Here is a 20409-nt window from a genome sequence, read left to right as displayed (position 1 = left end):
GCAATTTAAAAAATGTATGCCATATTATTGTAACTAATGCAGCTATATTAGTTAAAGAATTTCGGGCTCCTGTTATAAATAGACTCAAAGTGTAAATTGAGTTAAACAAAATAATATAATAGTTTAGGTATAAATTCTACACGTAACTCATTTTTGGTAAAGTTGGACTAAATACAATCTGACTATTGTGTAGAAAATGTAACGCACTGGTAAAGAATTGTATTGTTAAAATATGACTGAATCGACCAATAAACATGAGTTTTCTAATATTTATCTAAAAGCTGCATTACTAACAAAATGATTTCGAATACATATCCAAATAATTAATTGATTGAGTTAAATTCCATCAAGTACCTTCGGTGCAATGCAATTTTTTTAAATCACGTTTGACATGGGATTTTTAAAAAACTTTGGGTAACCAAGTAAAATTTATAATACATGTTTAGTTACTATGATATTATGTTTTTCCTAAACAAAAAATATTTCAAAACTAGGAATTAATAATCAACAAAGATCAAATAAGGATATTATATTGTTTCACAACTTATATTCTAATGGATTCAAGCTTTGTACTATTCCATTTAAGTCGTTTTTTTGCGACTTGGGTTTCTGTACACGACGCCTGAAGATGCCGAAAAGTGAAACCCGGGTCGCAAAAAAGGACTTAAATGGAATAGTACAGAACTTGAATCCATTAGAATTTAAATTCAAATTCCATCATGTACCTTCAGTCGAGAGTATTAAGAAAAACAACTAATAAGGAATATACAGAATAAATTGTCACGGGCTAAAAATGTTGTATGTCATATAAGCACGGTGTGGAGGTTTGCATTAACAGTTTTTTGTTTTTACGAGAAATGGATGTTGGTCACTTGTTTATCCTATTAAGTCCATACTTTGACTCCAAACACACACTGAACAAAAAAATGTAGATTGCCAAATCCAATAATCGAACCTGGAACCAACGATATTATAGGTCGACACATTGGCCGCTCGGCCATCGTGGGCGTGAGGTTATTGGTGTAGCTGATTTTCAAGCAAATCTGGTGTAATATTCAAACTTTTTATGATACCTACATTTTAAACTATTTGCAGTATTAAAAAACGCTAGATTTAACGGCATTTGAATTTCGTAATCTAGATGCCTATTCAAAACGCTAAATCTGGCAAAAAGAGTTAAGTTAGAGACACTGCTTCTCACACATTTTTTATTTCTACTTGCCCCAAGCCCCAAGTTTTATTATTCATAAACTTGTACAAATTTGATAGGTGAAGCACGTTATATTAACTGGAAATTATATTATGTAGATCCTTTTTAGGACTATAATAAAACATTCAAGCTCAAAAACGAGAAATCTCATCTCTTTCCACGGGCGTATTATTTGATGTTGCCATGGTTACTGACAAACTCGTTTTTAATTGGGAAATATGAATCATTATATTTCCCAAAAATATTTTGGTGTGTGCTCTTTTGGGATAAATGAATAATATCTCAAATAATGAAATTTAATTGTGTACTCCGAGTTATATTTTAACATGATCATTATTTTAACAGAAATACTTTTTAATTAAATTAGAGTCGTTACATTTTTAAAACAAACAAAAATAATGAAGGTTATTTGTTTAATGAAAAATCACTCGACAATGTAGGTGCCAAACTTACGAGTTACTACTCGTCTTCACAATGTAACAATACAAATTACCGCATGACTCTATACACGAGTTTGTTCAAAAAACTATGATATTAAAACATACGAATAATTTTATATTTTAATTTGTCTGTCAAAATTTATAATATTTTGTTAGTTACAATAAATTAACTCATAAAGTGCTGACGACACGGCTGCCGTATCGGCATTAGATGGCCATTAGATATAATTAGCATGGTATTTAAATGTGGTAATTAAATATTAATTAACTGGTCCGGTGAGTTTTATTTGTTTTTATATATAATATACATCACTAGGTACTATTATAATCCTTATTTTTCTTTGATGACTACAGTGGCGGGCTCTAGAACGTGGAAGCCGCCCGATGCGCTAAATGGGTTTGAGGAATCAATGTGAAAGTTATTTATTTTCGGACGAACATTTACTGTTTATCGAAGAGGATCTGTTGTATTACAACAATGCGACTTTAGGTTTAAAGAACCTAAGGGCACTGTATGTTTTGGGTGACTGGTGGACTAGGTATGATTGTGGTTGATTATTTATACTGTTTTTTTTTTGTTCAGTCGCTGCTTTTATTGTCCACTGCTCTAGATGTCTATATAGCCCCCCCCCCACGATAAACAATAACAATGTGGTGTATTTTTTTATTTGAGTAGTTATGTTTATAATTTTAGAAATATGTCATATTCAATTTGTGATAAATACCTATTCAAGTTTTATTATAAATTAATAATTGAATGATTGGTTTGAACGGTTTTAATACCCCTTTTCAAATCTTTTCACATCAAAGATCAAAGAAGATCATATTAACAAGCTGTATATATTTTTTTAATACATTATTGAACAAATAAACTGTTATAAAGACAGCAAGTTTCATTGTATATTTTGGGAATATCTGCATAGTTAATAATTTCATGGAATTGATTTCTTGTTTAAGACTTAATGAATCTAAAATTATGTTGAAATTTTTGCGATGCAGATGCGGGCGATAACAGTGTGAATCTATGTTTGCTACAAATATTTTTTTCAGTGAGCAGTAATATGCAGCGAAGTCATAGCAACCATTCTCCGTATTGCTTTTCATATAAATAATTAATATTATTTAGTATCCATTTATTTATTTTATATTGAGTAGTTTTTTCTTTAACATAACGTTTGACTGGCTAGCGTGAAAAATTGAAATAGTGGATTTCCGTTCAAACTTAATAATATAATAAAAAAAATATTCATAATTTTTAAAATATATTAGGTATGCTTATGAAAATGTACGCTTTTAATCCACAATATTGGAATGCTTCACAAAAATATTGATACGTCATATAAAATATGCGTTCGCCCATACCGACAGTATCGCGATTGCGTTCGGCACATTTCGTTCGAAGAAAGAGCTTTTTTTGCAAATTCCCCCCTCGTAAATTTTATGTGGGCGCCACTAACTATTCAATAAAACTGAAATATGGCCAAGGGTTGAAACATACCTGTCGTCGTTTTGCCAGTATTCAAATATAGGCCAATGTGTTTTCTCACGAAAGCGCTTTGAGCTTGACAGGGTTCACACAAAGTTTTGTAGGATTCCCATACAAATTAACTACTAAATATAATCATAAAATAATAATTTATTTTATGGTGTTAATTACCTCATAGTTCCCTCCATACCAATCCGCCCTGCACCAGACACAGTTTTGATCAAGCGTATCACGAGGCCTTTTGCATGACAATATCAGCACTTTTTTTACTACTGGAAATGTCTTTGGAGCAGATGTCCAAACTGAGATCGCCACGCATTCATGAGTTTACTGAGACTTAATTTAATAAAAAATGCACATGGCATAGAGAAACACGGAGAAGTAACAAAAGTGAATGATTCTAATTACTTAACATATAATAATATGTAAAAACAAAGCTAAAACAGCATGGACATACTAAACTAGGTAGGTATGTGAAAAGATTTTCATGTCCGCAATAAGACGCCGCATTTTTTATAGCATTATATTTAGTTTATGTGTGACCAAATTGGACGGCTTGATGAGCCCAACAGCTGGTTTGACCAACTTGATCATCTATTCACGTTCGGAGCACATTCTTAGACATTCCCAGTGTAATTTGTGACTTGAATTCTGTAGTTCTCCGTCACATGAACATGTTGGTCGGGCCCCAATCCTTCTCCGATACCTTGCCGAGAGCCAAGTGTTTGGGGTTCCAAGGTACTCGACTACCGGTTTTGGGGATTACCTCCAGTAAGCCCCGTTTCCAATGGTCGGGGAATGTCCCGCTCTAGATGCAGTCACTGAAGAGCGAGGTAATCTCTGATGCAGTAAGGTCCCATGTGCCCATGACAAGGATGTTGTCAATGCAGTGCGGACCTGGGGCCTTTTTTAATGAACGTGTGATATAATTGAGCTCTTGTTCGGACGGCAACGATGAATTAATAGTCTGTATCGATCGATCATCCTCAAAGTGGGCCATCCTCATTGCACCATTCTCCCTGGACTAGTATATGATTGCACTGAAGTAAGGAAATTTGAGCAGGAAGCTGTCTTGGCTCAGTTTTGGCTGTAGCATAATAATTGATGAAAAAAATACTATTCAATAGACATTAATTTTTCCAAAATGAACTATAATCACGTAATCATGTGTATATTTGAAAAACCTATGCATTAAATTTGTAATTTAGTATATCTATTAATGTACCAAAATATAATCATTACTAAGTAAATTTCCTAAATCAATATATATATATATAAGAATTACTACATATCTGACTATTATGCAACTAACTAGTTCTACTGTAAGTGACATAATTACGCAATGTTTATCGTTGTACTAAAATATTATGATAAGCATAGCCAAGGTCCCCCGTAGGCAACCCTGTGTCTAGTATATTCGAGTATAATAATTCCAAACGGAAAACCGTTTAACCCCATAGGCATGAAAGGTCGTTTACTCTGTGCTCAAAAGCTTTTCTTTTACGGACAGAAAAGCAGAAATTTATTTTCTTTTTTTTCTCTACAATACTGGAAAATTCATCACGTTTTTAGTTTTAATAAAAAGGATACGTACAATTATTGAACGGAATTATAATATTTATCTAATACAAATTAAATTCATTGTAAATTAAACATATTATCAATAAATGTTATTTAACTATGCATTTAAGAAACTTTTTGAATCAGAAATGTACTATAACATATTATTATAACGCCATTTAAAAAAATTATTTACTTAAGTAAATAAATAATGATCAAACTTACGATTACATGTTTCTCGTAGAACACACAATAGTTTTAAAACAAAGTTTTGGTTAATTCCATGATATTTACGGTATGTCCGCTATGAACCCATCTTCAGATATTTTATATTTGAACCGTTCTGACAATGGGCTTATATCCCAAAACAGTTTCCAATAAGAATAACTCAAATATCGCCGAATTAACAAAAAAATGTCCGAAAAGCATAATAAAAATTACTTACATAAATAGTTTGCGGTGTGTATGCATTTTGTAATCAAGCTGGTAAAGAAGGTTTAAATGTTCATCAAAACTCTATAAACATTTTGAAACATGAAAATTGGACAGTTATGCAGTGACAGATGGTTCGAAAATATCTGGTGAAGAATAGTTTCGTTCGTTTTCGGAATGGGAATTAATCTAAATAAGAGATATTAAAAGTCTAATTGATACGAGTTTTATACTCTCAGGGTGACGTAAGTAAGATGAATATACATAGAACCCGAAGATTTTACAAAATACAAAACCTGGTTTGCTTAAACAGATTAGATAAGTGGGGTTTCAAAGAGCCTCACTTTGAGAGTACATCATGTAGTCATGTAAAATATTGTATGTCTTTCCCGGAGCCATACGCCAGGCTAATTTATTGTGTGGTTCTACTGTGACCTGTTATATGGCTAGTTTTGTGATTTTGTTTTTGTGATTTCATTTTCTAATCTCTTTTCAAAATATTTTTTTACTATCGCCATAATATAATTATAATACATATTATAATATAGAATAGTAAAACATTCATATCAATCATACTCCAAATGGAATAATGGTCCAGTGACCATTAAGAGCCCTCAGTCGGCTGTAGGTATTAATTTGGTAAACTTTTATATCATGAGATGCGTATTTTAAAGTTTTACACTTGAAAAATTAATTAAGAAACATTCTTAAGTTGTGTTATAATAAAGAACCGTTCACAACTCCCTGTGGAAATCCTTTCCGCATCGGCCCACTGCCGCATTGTAGGGAAGAAAATTACGCACAATCAATTGGCCAGTTTATTTTCTTTTGGGGCATTAAGTACATACTTATATGCCATGTTTTGGAGGCTTACGCGGCTTTCGGCATATTGAAAAGCGGAAAAGTTTGTTCAGCACGTAATACGAACTGCGTAATCTTAGAAAATTATAATACACTGAAGAAAAAATAATGTGGCAGGATAATCGAGGTCGATTTTCTGTAACATAGCGGCATTGCCATCATCATTTCGGTCGGTCTTATCGGATGTTTATTTATTCATTTACCATCAGCACTACAACACAATGTGAATATTCCAAAAACATCTCCATTCCCACTTGACCGCCGCAAGCTCCTTCTGCCGCTATAGTCTTAGATATTATGCTGTCTCTTTCTACACAGTCCAACCACATTAACGTAGATGTCTCAAGAGTTCTTCACGACAAACGTATCTGTTTCCTGCAGACTTCAGATGAGACAACTAAAACCAACACACTGGGTAAGCCAGTTCTTGACCGGCCATGGTGACTTCGCAGCCAAGCTGCATGGTTTTCTTTTGATAGGACATGGGCCGGAATGCACATGCGGGTTCGACCATCAAGAGCCTAAACACGTCTTCTGGGACTGCTCGTTGATGGGATCCGACCGAACGGAGCTGTTTGCTAGGCCACGCTGACTTGATATCAACCAAGGCCAACTTTGAGGCATTTGAAAAATTTGATGCGTCATAAATGGAGGACGGAATATATTCGATCCCTCCTTAGATTCATCACTTTCAACTCCTGACTCCTCTGTCAAGATTCTTTTTATTTTCTAAAACTCTTTCTTTAAGCACGAAGGTGCATGGTTGCTACATCAGTCCCTTGCAGCATCGCTTTGGGACAAGGAAGTGTGGCACTAATTTTTTTTCATTCTGACACGTTTATAGCGTCATGGAAGGTGGCCGTGCATAAACTGCGGCTGCATATACATGGCGGATGGAGATGGAGTAAGTCAAATCAGTCATTTATACTTATTATCTGTAGTAGAGCAGCGTCTTGGGAGATCGAGTATCTTCAATCCTCGACACTTGGCCTACCCAACGGAGTCGTTTCACTTTCACGAAGTGATTGCAATCGGAAGATTATTGTACACCATGTACCTATAGTTCATGATTGTACCTAACGCGTGAATCAAATTGAGGTGCGTGTCGCCTACATCTCGCATATTGTCACGCTGTCGCGGCGACACATTAGTCTATGGTTTCGTTATTTTGCAGAATAATTCGAACGATCACCATCTCATAAATTCACTGAAAAATGACACTGATGAAGAATGACACTGATGAAGAATGGCAACTATAATGTATTAGTATATTGAATTATTATTAATTATTCATGCTAATTTCAATTTTATTAATCTTAACAGTTTTTACGTGTGCGTACGTTAAAATTACTTGCGACATGACATCCATAGATAATATTTTAAACAGAACCCAACCTGCAAACCATAGATAATAGATAACAATCTTATTGAAAATACATAGAGCCATTTTGACATGACAGTCGAAAAGTAAAGGCATGTAGAAGGTGATAAAAACGTTCATTGAGTCATGCAGGTGTCGATGCAGTGCAGTTCAACGTGAGGTGACTACATTGTTGTTTTAGTGAGTACGGCAGATTTTGCCAACTGACAATGTTCATTTAAGTTTAAAGGTTCAAAATGTGCTACGGGATGGAAGCATCAGTCTGATAAACACCAAGAAAAAAGCATACTTTTTTCCCGTAGCGGCAGCTTACTGTGACGTCACGTGATAATAAGCGACATGCACCTCAATTTGATACTTTACTCACCACGTGCCATATTCGTCGGTTACGGTTCTGAAGACCTGTTTTCAATATCTTTCGAATGTATTTTGATTTATTCTATCTTTTTTATAAGTTCAAGCCTTCTGATCCATATACTGCTATAAGCGTGATAAGTATTTCGTGTAGTTTCATTTTGTGAGTAGTCTTGATCAGAAATATCTCTGTAAATCGTAGTAGAATTTATTTACCAGATTAATTCTTCTACTAACTTTATAGCATTAAAACTTGTTTATGTTCTTCGAATAATATGACTCATCCATATCCGACATTTTAATGTAGATAACGTCAATACATTGAGTTATTACACTATAATTATATTCTTCTTCCGATGGCGCTACAGTTCAACTTTAGCCTTGGCCTGGATCATCGCTGTCTTTAAGTAAGCGTAATCCTCTACGACCTACGTAAGTCTTTTCCAGTCACCACGGCTGAGAAGGATTCTTGCATAGCTTTTTTCCTTCTCCTTGAGCATGTGTGGCCATTTGATTAGCTTCTTTCCTTTTGGATTCTCAACCAGGACTATTTTTGGTATCATCATGTGCTCAAAATGGCCTGCCCAGTTCAGCGTCAGTAGTTTTATGAAATCGAAATGTTTAAAATTTTGGTTCATGCATCCTAGTATAATATAATATTATGTATATTCGCCGCAGAATCTTATTGCATACGTCATATTATATTATTACCATCATATTCACATCCGCAATAGTTTTTGATTGATTAGGACATTTTTTGAGAAGTAATTTAAAATATTGCATACTTAAATAAATATAATAAACATACATAAAACATATAAAATCGACTTTTAAATGCAAATCCACACTTTTCCGTAACTTTGCAGCCATCTGTCAAAAAATCATTTCAAAGTTGCTTACTTACTATACTTTTAATTCTTAGTATTTTAAAACTATTAGCTAAAATATTAAAATTTATCAACAGAGTAAGAACGCATAATGATTGCTGTGGAGGAGGAACAACATCTATAAATAGGTACCTAGTAAAAGTCATTGAAAAAATAATAAAACAATGTTCCTACATTGTAAATATTATTAATAAACTGATTTTCAATTGGCATTATACAAATATCCAAATAATTATATTTCAATAGAATTTTCAAGAAGTACCTACGCAAAATTACGATGGCTTTAATTTTAAAATCGCAATTCCATTGTAACTGTGTCAACAGAAAAAGGTTCAGAGCCAGATTAAATTAATTTGATTTTCGCACGAAACAATTTGATTTTTTCCCCGTACACAAAGAAAATAAAACACGGCCCACCTGCGTGCTACGGTTTTTAATTCTATTTAATTGCTCGTAAAGATTGCAAGATGAAAAAGCACACTCTAAAATGTACATTACTTCACTACCTATTTTCGTAACACCGCGGCGATAAAATATGGGATTACGAAATACCGTACCATGTAATTAATGTTTAATGCGAAGGCTTTGCGAATGATTTGACACGAAACTATAATATTGTAAACAATATCATGAGTACAATAATTCAATTAATTATATATGCCAACTTTATCATGCTAATCATTTCATGCAGGCCACAGAGAGAATAACAGCCTGGTCGAAGGTTGGAAAAGAGGATTAATATTTTCATTTAGATAATTTATTAGTAGATTAGTAGTATTAGTATCTAGTAGTAGTTAGATCAGCTGTGTCGTGTCACCGGTAGTTGATAAGTATCAGCTCTTAAATTAAAACATTATTTGACCACACTCGAAAACATTCCCCAAACATATATAAATAATGCAGTCAATTAATACCTACTATACCACAAGCATTTAGTATGCTATTCATAAATATGTAATAAGGGTAAGTTGAGTAAATTTTAATATTATATTTCAGTAGATCCCTTTTAGATTTCTCTTGAAAATTATTATCCTACAATTACGAATAAGGCTTTGAATATTTTACTTTTAATATTTCACTAATGTTCTGAAGCGTAGAAAAAAAAGCAGGCTAACATTTTATTATTGTACCTATTTGGAGTCCTTGCAGGAAGCTAGGACCCATACTGGTTCATTACGTTCTTACAAGCGAGAATTTTGTTCATTGTTACCAACAGAAGTAAGTTATTTTACACAAACGTGCTACATAATATGCCTCACGATACAAGACAGTCCTGATGTGATCTACCATTCATTCAAAATAATCAGTGGCATCATCCCGGAGGCTCGCTAAATACTATTAAGGTTGTACCTCAGTTGAGGCACGGTCTAAAAAGATCGTGGCTAGGCCATGCGCGGATTGCAGGTCGCGGGTGCAAATGACGCATGCCAAACGAAATATAATTTATCATATGAATCCAACATACGTCCATTTTATGTTCTATTTATTGTTCTATTGGTAATAGTAATAATATATTCATTGACATGTTTTCTTTTTAAAGTAAATGGGTAAGGTTTTTAGTCATCTTTACACGATTTAAGAATTAATACGCCCGTTGCCATCACAAAACAAAGTGACGTGTTTCCAGGTCGACGTTCTCTCTCAGAATGCGAGCGAGTCCAAAATTTCGTCACGCCTATAGTTGAAAATTATTTGCCGTTTCACTGATGTATCACCTTAACGGGTTGTTTACGTCAAAGCAACGGGATGAATGACCTGGAACGTTGCAAGAAGACTAGTGAGTGACAGGGATTCTTGAAGGCGCCGCGTGGTGTCCATATGTAGCGAATGTGAATTGAAAAGAAGAAGAAGAATACTTACACCAAAGTGGTTGAGAAATACAGTTCTGACGAGGTATTAGGAAAGTAAACTGCGCAATGTAATGTTACACACTGTTCTTATACGAATATATTTTTATGTTGCAAAAAAAAATGATGAAGTATCGAGTAAATTATCACTGTTTCACATGTTTTTCGAAAAATAGGTACTCCTCCATTGTCGATCCTCTTCACAAAAGATAATATTATTTTGATCATCAAAAGAAACTGAAATAGATTCATACAATGCCAAAAATATTATTTGGAATTTATTGTGTACACACACACATAAATCGTTGGAGCGATTTATCAAGCATTCAAATCAAAATTCGATTACAATATAGAAAACTAAATTTATAGAAGAAAATATTATAAAGGTTATTGAGTGGAATTCTATTTATGTTAGATTGTGACGTCTCATAAAATATGAGTTGATCAATTTTGCCAATAAAAAAAACGTAAGGGAAATTGTTGGGAAATATACTTATTTTTATAATTTAGACTTTAGAGTGTCATCTTAAGTATAGCTAGGGTGAAAAATCTTGCAAATTGTTGTTCAGAAATCATGATAAGTACACTTTTATTCTAAAATACCTATTAACATTGTGGAATCCCATCTGTATAGCAAATGGTAGCACGTTTAGTGTTTGATCAGTGATCACAGGTTCGAAAACTGGGAGTCGATCAATTTAGACTGATAGGTACTATTTTTTTTCAAATGATATATTGTGTGAATCCAAGATATCGAACCAATGAGTAGATCTAACGATTAATAAGCACGTTTTTGTAAAAAGTAGGCTTGTATCAATTAACAATTAATTGTATAATACTGATACAGATATGGGTATGTATTATCATTATAAAAGTAAATGAGTAATCTAAAAAAACGCCAACAAAAGTTTTAAAGAAATGCTATTTTGACGTGTTTCAAAATAATATGTTACAAATATTTTTTCCCTCTAATCTTTGTCAATAAAATATTACATAATGTAATTACTTAAGGGCGCACATGCTCAGCGTAGGTCAAAATGGAGCTTTTATAGTATTTTCAGAGCATAACTATGGACATTCCTTAAACGTTGTAGATAATCTATTTATATAATTTTGAAGCCTTGTTATCCTTTATATTTATATTAAGCAATTGATGACTGCATAATGTATTTTTATTACATAAAATAGTATTCTTTTAAACCTCTCGCTCTAATGTTTTAGAATATAGTAAATAAAATATTACATAATGTAATTACTTAAGGGCGCACATGCTCAGCGTAGGTCAAAATGGAGCTTTTATGGTTTTTTAAGCCATAACTCTGGACATCTCTTAAACGTTGTAGATAATCTATTTATATAGGGCGGCTCTCGTGGTGCAGTGGGTAAGGCGGTGGCCTTTCACCCGAGAGTTCTGGGTTCGATTCTCGGTCATGACAAAAACATTAATGTGTTTTTCTCAAAGCCTGGGTGTTTGTGATTGTTGAAAATTACTAACAAAACCACCTTGCACGAAAAAGCAAGGACATGGTTATTAATAATTCTAAAAAAAAAAAAAATCTATTTATATAATTTCAAAGCCTTATTATCCTTTATATTTATTTTAAACATTTGATGACTGCATAAAGTATTTTTATTACATAAAATAGTATTCTTTTAAACCTCTCGCTCTAATGTTTTAGAATATAGTCATATTTCAGTACATCCATGTGCAGTGGTGTTAAGATTGTTTAGATTTATTAATTTTTAAACGCATTTACAAAACCATTAGTAAAATTAATGTTAACATTATATAGTGACATATTTACGGTTAAAAATTATATTTGATAATCTTTTTCATCCCAAATTTGTCAAGAATTAGGCATTTTATTATTAAAAAATGGGCACGATTAACACATTTGAAGATAGTTCTAAAGATACTAATTATAAGCCATGTCTTTGATCATTCAAATGTGATAAACATCCTACGAATAATGTTTGCTTTATAATAATTATTGACTTAAGAATAAGGTAGTATTTTTTTGAAATACGCCATTTCTATTGGCATTTCCCAGTGGTTGAGCGACAACATACGGTCGTAGCCATAAATTGACAAACGATAAATGAAGTAGGGAGTAAGATCATGTTAACGTGCGGCGTGTTTGAACATTTACCTAACCGAAAAAAAATATTTTTTTTAAAACGGTACATGTTCAATGGATGTACTGAAATATGACTAAAACATTAGAGCGAGAGGTTTAAGTGAATACTATTTCTATGTAATAAAAATACTTTATGCAGTCATCCAATGTTTAAAATAAATATAAAGGATAATAAGGCTTCAAAATTATGTAAATAGATTATCTACAACGTTTAAGGAATGTCCAGGGTTATGCTCTGAAAATACAATAAAAGCTCTAGTTTGACCTACGCTGAGCATGTGGGCCGTTAAGTAACGTGGTCAAACTTAATATTTTTAGTAGTAAAGTTTTATAATAATTTGATATGATGAGGCGTATGCTAGTCATAACGCGAAAGGACAAAAAATGGAAAGATTCAGAAAGTAAATACTTTGCGTATAAATTTGGGTAAATAATCTTCATCGATGGTAAGTAAGGTTACGTGTAAATTGTACGTAAAATATTTCACCGTGACACAATTTGCCGTGAGCTTTCTTATCGAAAAGGGATGACCGTATACTATACGGTCCCCAATTTTATTAGATTCAATATTAACATTAATTCAATTTTCATAGCTTATTATGGAAAAAGTCATGAATTCAAGAATGAAAACCCTAACCTAACAAATAATCCAGTATATTTTCAAAATTTGTTTGCTGCTGGCTTCTTGTAAAGTGTAAACCAACAAGAACCGTGTTTTATTTAGACATGAATTATCATGTCATGTCATTTTCAGTCAGTACTATTTATACGACCCAAAGAGGTTGGACCATATTTCATATACGGCCATATATTTCCGATAAACCATTGCACGGTGAAGTGTGATATGGCAAACTACATACGTATAAGTTTCCGGACACGCAATGGTAATGGGTTTGACGCATATTTCGAAGAAGACAAACCTAGAAGCTAGAGGTAGAAAACTTCTGAAAGTTTAGAGGCTACTGGATCAATGAAATAGTTTGTTGTAGGTACCACAATACACAGAGTGGTGTGGTATATGCTCAGGAGTAGAATCAGCACATAGAGGCCTTTATCTAGCGGAATTATGTTGACGATTATAAATACAAGGTCTGTTGACTACAGATGAAACAAGTTTTGTCTACATTATCAATGTTGAGTTTATTAAACAGTACCTAGTTAAAATGTCTGTGATGTGGACAAATCACAAAATATCGTAATATTATAATTATTAATGTTTAGAAGTGAGATGGTATAAGGAACCGGAGGGTAGGTTTGTTTGACTCCAATAATAAGAAGATTGTTGCGTGAATTAAATGAACCCTGGTTTTATTACTCGTATCTCCTTCCAAATAAATGTCAATTTAATTATTACAGGTAAGTTACAGATTTATAATTTAGCAGAGTGGAAGCACGTGTATGCGTTATAAGAAGTCGATCGGGCGGAGCGGAACTATAACCTTACGGTTAAATCTTTGATAACTGATTGACAATTTGTTTTCATGTACTTAGTGTTTTTATAGTGATTCTATACAATAGAAAATGCTGTTATCACTACTTGAATATTTTGATAATCATGCTTTGTTGTGTAATGCATGATTGTTTTGTAAATTATAAATAATTGATTTTAATTTTAGACAATTAAGCACTTTTTAATTATTAGGCACGATTGATTTTCATATAAACAATTTTGTGCATATCATGATGTTTTGTAGATTATAAATAATTGTTTAATATAATTATTTTGCTAAATTAGCTTTCTGTTAAAAATTGATTGATTCACATAAATCGCTTGTTCTACTATTTCAACATTGTTATGTTGCAAGGTACATTGTAATTATAAATTAAGTCATGCAGATGGTAGGGTATTGACCCCTACAAATGTATACAATATTAGATTAAAAACAAAATTATTTAAAAGTTCAATACATAATGAATTATCACCAAATAAACGTTGCATGCATTGAGAGAAGATGTGAATATAATATGATTATACTACTATGATCTTATATATAATATGTATAGTCGGATACAAAATGACAAAGCTTATCATGAGGATGAAGTAAATGTTATGGAATTAAGAGAAAGTGTCAGTATACACAATGAGTCCTGTATAGTTCCTCCTAGGTATGATAGTTGAGACATACATTATAATGGTATTAATGGAAACATTGCACCATGATGATAAATTTAGGTAGGTTTTATTATTTTAAGATACTAATTTATTTTATTTTGAGCATACCTATTTATAACAATATATTGGCAATTTTTTATTTTTGTACTATGTCTGATCCTAAGAAGATCGAATGTGCCTCATGGGCTCGTATTTTAAGAGATTTTTGTTTCTACGAGAAAAGTATGTTAGCTTCTTCAAGCTGTACTCTGACTCCAAACACACATTGAAAAACAATATGTATATTTGCCAGACCCAGGATTCGAACCTCATATCTACAACATAATAAGCCACCGCGTTAGCAGCTCGGCCATGGTAGGTTATAAAATAATAATTAGGTGCCTACTATTTTATTATTTACAAAGAAAAACAGTTCACGAAGATGAAATATTATAGTAATGTGTCGGCGATTGATAGCATACTAATTGGGTATAATATAGATAAAGTACATTAATCACATGAGAAATAGTATGTATATCATAAACCAGTGATTTTGAAGAGAAAATGAAATTAACTACAATAATGTAATTTTTACAAAAAACGTTTTACAAATAAATATACATATAAAATATTAAAAAAATAATGACGACATAGCCAAGCATATTTTCTTCAGTTTTGAATATTATTTTAATTTTAGTTTTCGTTGGTTATGTTTGTTATTATTAACAATAATTATTAGATCCAGCTGACGTTCGCCGTAGTGATACTTGCTCAGTGAAGAAAAGTGCATGAATTTTATTTAATTTAATAAATCCTATTTACATGGGTAGTGGAAAAAAATAAAAACAAATTTTATTAGAATCAGGCAGCGAGATTTTCAAAGTTGGTGTGCTAAGGAGTATGGCATGATAAATGAATGCAATAAAGCAGTATGCATTTTGTATTCTGGGACAGTTGTATGTAGAGCCTCGTCAGTAAAACAGTATTATGAGAAAACCCATTAATCACTCCTTGCGAAAATCAAGGACGATTAAAAATAATTTATTTATTGGGCAATTAAAAATAAAAATATTCAATCAACAAATCTAATGAAATTAAATGTATAGGCAGTCATTCAAATATAACAGCTGATTGTTTTTTGCCTCAAACATTATCGCTAAAAATGTAACACCGTTCAGTAATGGGGAATATAATATTATTATGAAAGAAGAGTGGTATAAATGCTCCCATGTTCTCTTAGAAAATGTTGAAAACAGGGAAAAACTTATTTGAAGAATAAAAGATCCTTTCGGCTAGAAACATAAGAATCACAAGAACTCAATTATATTTTTGATTTTTTTTATGTAATTCTAAAAAACCATTTTTTCATTTTTCTCCCGATGAAAAAATACTCGGCACGTCTTGACAGTTGAAAACTAATATTTGGGAAATTTGGTTCCCGGTTCACGGTACCTACGGAAAAAGGTTCACCAACCCTGTCATAAACCATATGAATACCAAACAGTAGGTATAGTGATAACACTGATAACTTATGTTATAAGTATTGGAAAAGCATTCAATCTAAATAATACTTTATACAATATGAGGTTTTCAAAGCACAGGATGATTAAAGATATTTTATGAAATCTATTGCTAAAATATATGACAATAGTGTATAAGAGGGCATTTTATTTATACCATAACACGAAATAACCCACGATTGGAATATTCAAAAACAGGTATCTTCTAATTTTTTTAAAAGTAATTAAAATCAAACTACCTACCACACTTACCCCAGATCTGAGTATATTGGCCTTGAAGATGAGGGATAAGTTGTTAGCTATTCATCCGACATATTGAGTTTTTGCAATGAACCAAATACTCATTACAAAAAATATGTATTCTTTGTCAGTCGTCGGATTGAATACGCGGACCATGAATTGAGGACAGCTGCTCTACTAACTAAGCCACTGTGGATGCTACTCTTTTAGAGTACTTACAATGTAAGCCTTGTCATGGTGGATAAGTTTTCTTAAAACTATTTTATTTGACTGGCATATTATTTCATAAATATTTTCATTCTGTAAAAATGGAGCTATTTCAAAACTTACTTATGTTGTAATTGTAATTATTCATACCTGTATCAAATAAGCTTCATATATTATAGTAGGTACTGTGTCATCGTTGGTTTATGAAAATACGATTTCAATAATTATAAATTAATATTATATATAAAAAGTGGCCAACAAACTTTTAATGTGTGGTAAAATATAAATATTTTAATATTAATGTTGAAACATTTTATTAAATAGTAAGGAATTGTTACTTATACTTATTCATACATCATTATATGGTTTATCCTCACCTGTCACGTATGTATTTTATCTCCCCTAGGTAAGATTAACTATTTTATAATAAATCATAATACGATAAAACTCACGGCAGAATCACGGAAAAACTTTTTCCGAAGAACAAAATTTATAGTTTCAAAGATGCACCCCCCACAGGGGATTTAGTATCATCTGTAATCACACCGTGCGACCATTAATCTCGACCAACCACCACTAAACAACTAAGCCCAACTTTTCCAATAACGGCGGACCAGCGTGTGGCCCTTAGGCTATACGTGTGGAAAACTGCGAAAGTACTGCGCAACTATCCTCTCAATAAAAAGCGCCCGCGTCGCGACGTCCTTCGACCGCGGCGTCCGCGACAGCACTGATCAAATTTTCAAATGTGTCGTCTCTGATTCAAATCTTTCAACGGACCTTACTGCGCATGTTCTCTTCTTTTTTTGAAATGTTTGGTTCAAGGGCAACGGATTTGAAAATGGAACAAAAGGATTTCCTTTTCGCGCGGTTTATCGACAATAATAATTTACGACAGCGACTGTTTTTCGAGAGGGCGACTGTCAAGATAATGTCCAAGATTAGTTCTGCTTCTTGTACTATCACCTGTACTAATCTTTTATCACTTCCAAGACTGGTTTTCTGTAACACACTTTAACATGATTTTATTTTCAGCGAGTACTTTTTTGTTATCTTTTAAAAATACAAACTTTTTTTAGAACTCTGATATCTACCAACAATGCTAAACAATAAACTTTCGTGACATATTACGATCATTAACTGTATGGTTGAATTCAGGAAATAATTCGTTAGTATGCATTACCTAAATATATTAAACTTTTTAATGCGTGTACTTTTCGTGATAACTTACACTAAATAAAACGGAAATGGCTTGTACGATTTTATACTCACTTTAATATAGTAGAATAGAAGATTAAATATGTAATTAATAATAAAGCATATAAAATACGTAATTATCACATAAACATATCTATCTTATCATTCTTATCTTATGAAATCATCATATTTTGTTTTATTCATAAGGTATTTGTTATGTAAACAAGTGTCTCAAAACCTTGCATATTTTTTTGTGTCTCATTCGTGTATCCCTTTAACGTAGATATAAGAGTTATTATTTAAAATAGACTGAAAATATTACGATTTTCTTCTAATCAATTTTTTCATGGCTTCTGTAGATTTATGCAATTCAACTGGCATAAAATTTACCTGTTCCGAAAGATATGAAACCCTTTTCAGTTATAGAAAACTATTTTTTTATCAATGTTTTAAAATTACAAATATTGTATAAATTCAGTAATCGACAGGAATAAATTGAATTGTGTGTATTTTATTATATGGAAACAGCTGGTATTCTTGTGACGAGGGGACTGATGTGTGAAAATAATAAATTAAGATAATATTATATCCATTGACATTCTTATATTCAATATACATTAAATCTAGTTTAGGCACGATTAACGTATATTTCTCTATGGTGGTGTAGTTGCTAGAGCGTTCATCTTTGAAGTCATTCTGCACCTACAAGAGACCAATAATTCTGTGTATGGTAAAAATACTTGTTGTTAAGTTGTATTTTATCAAGTCATTTAGTTGGTAAAATGGTTAACATTTATTGATTATTTACGTAAAGTTTCAAATGCTCCACCTCCAAAGCGATGTTCCAAATTATGCATTATTTAATATTTAACAAATTAATACAAAATCATTCAAAGTCGTGAGTATTATTCATTGAATAATATTGATGATTTATTTTTAATCTCCGTAGTAAAAAACATTGATTCTATACTATACTGAACATGGTTATTTATAGAAAATTAATACCTACATGTAGTTTTGTTACACGTCGTTATAGTAGATATCTCTGTTTTAAATTCCGGGCAAATTTTCAATCAACAATTTTTTTCAAGCGATTCAGTGTATACCTACCTGTATTGTATAATAATATTATAGATTCACTAATAACAATTATTTTAATATTTTGTACCTAATAGGCAGAGAAAGTAAATAACATCTATTTCTCGTAAAAATAACAATCTGCTAATACAAACAGGTGGAGGCCCATTTGATGTTATTAGGATCGGACATGGTAAAAAAAATGAATTTATATAATATTATTGGCTATACTGTGATATAGGGTTAGAGAGAGTTATGTAATGCGACAATTAATTTATATGTTTCAATCATTAACGTGTTTATTATGTTGATGAAATGGGTGAAAAAACTTTAAGTTCATTCAGAGTCATTCTTCATTTTTATTCATTCGTAATATATATATAAATGCGAATGAAAGTGACGGATAATAAGGGTCATTTTCCAAACTACGTTAATTTCTATAGTTACGTCAATTTTATTGTCACGTTATCATAAAATAAAAGAAAATAATTTAATTTTATGAGATGTTTTTAATGAGAATTGTTATAAAATGCATATTGTATGTGCTTAAAACTGAATTCTATCTACATTGCAATAATGGTGATTCTAACAATTTTTTGTCAGGTTTTATATTTTTTTCTCAAATAAGTACTTACCCATTTTTCTGTTGAAAATATTATTGAACAGTGTATTAATGGTCACAATTGAGTAGGATTAAAGAGTGTGAAACAATTAAAATTTATCCATTGAAAATGATACTCCCTATAAAATATTAATAGTATGATAACATCACATCTTACTCGCCAAAAAATTCTAATTCGAAGTTAAAAGCTGATCGGTATTTGAAGGGTTGTAAAGCCAAGAATAATGACAAAGATTATATGGATCTTAAATCTAGTATGTTTTAAATTTTAAAATTTATTTTTTTAACATTGATTTCATTAAATAATATTATATTTAAAATGCATTTTAAGTGTGTTTGTTTCGTGTAGGTAGGTATCCATAATGTATTAAATTAAATAATACGTACGAGACATTGAGTTTTTCATGGCTGGAATTCCCAAAGTTTATGGCGGCAAAAATTTAATATGAACCGGAAGAATGACGCATTCTGTCACAGTAGTCGGCTAATTTGACGAGCGCGCGTCCCCTATAAAACACTGCCGACGGCGGGAACTAAGACTGGAAAGGCGCGAAAAATCGCGCGCGAAACTGCCGAATTGGCGCGCAAAATTGATACCGTAAAAATTCAATCAGGGAGCTTTTCTCATCGACAAAAAATCTCTGGATACTATCAAGAGAACAACACGTTTTAGTACTCACGTCTTTTGGCTGAGAATATATTGTGGAAAGCAGAGCTATTGGTAAAAGAGGAAAACACCGTTTTCTTAAATTTTGTTTTCTGAAATAAATTATTTTTAAATATACGTATGATACAAAAATGTGTTCATATATATGCTTATAAAGAAAGACAAACAAATTGAATTGTATATTATATTAA

General features: G+C 31.9%; 1 protein-coding gene across 3 annotated transcripts in view; it reads right to left on the bottom strand.

Moving 5' to 3' along the window:
• Positions 1-20409, bottom strand: part of LOC147079175 (EGFR adapter protein-like) — a 325930-nt gene that overhangs the window by 139994 nt on the left and 165527 nt on the right. The window contains exon 1 of one of the 3 annotated variants that reach the window (XM_085953998.1): positions 17033-17387. The exons of 1 other annotated variant lie outside the window; for it this stretch is intronic. The gene's annotated coding sequence lies outside the window, so the exon portion shown is untranslated. Of the gene's footprint in view, positions 1-17032; positions 17388-20409 lie in introns of those variants that run through there. One more of the 3 variants, XM_085954007.1, reaches the window with a different exon arrangement.

Source organism: Rhyacophila brunnea, unplaced genomic scaffold (genome assembly GCF_057557595.1).
Source record: "Rhyacophila brunnea isolate RB1 unplaced genomic scaffold, BYU_Rbru_1.0 scaffold_10, whole genome shotgun sequence".
Taxonomy (NCBI): domain Eukaryota; kingdom Metazoa; phylum Arthropoda; class Insecta; order Trichoptera; family Rhyacophilidae; genus Rhyacophila; species Rhyacophila brunnea.
The sequence above is the reverse complement of the archived record's forward strand: the minus strand, read 5'-3'. Positions and strand labels throughout refer to the sequence as shown.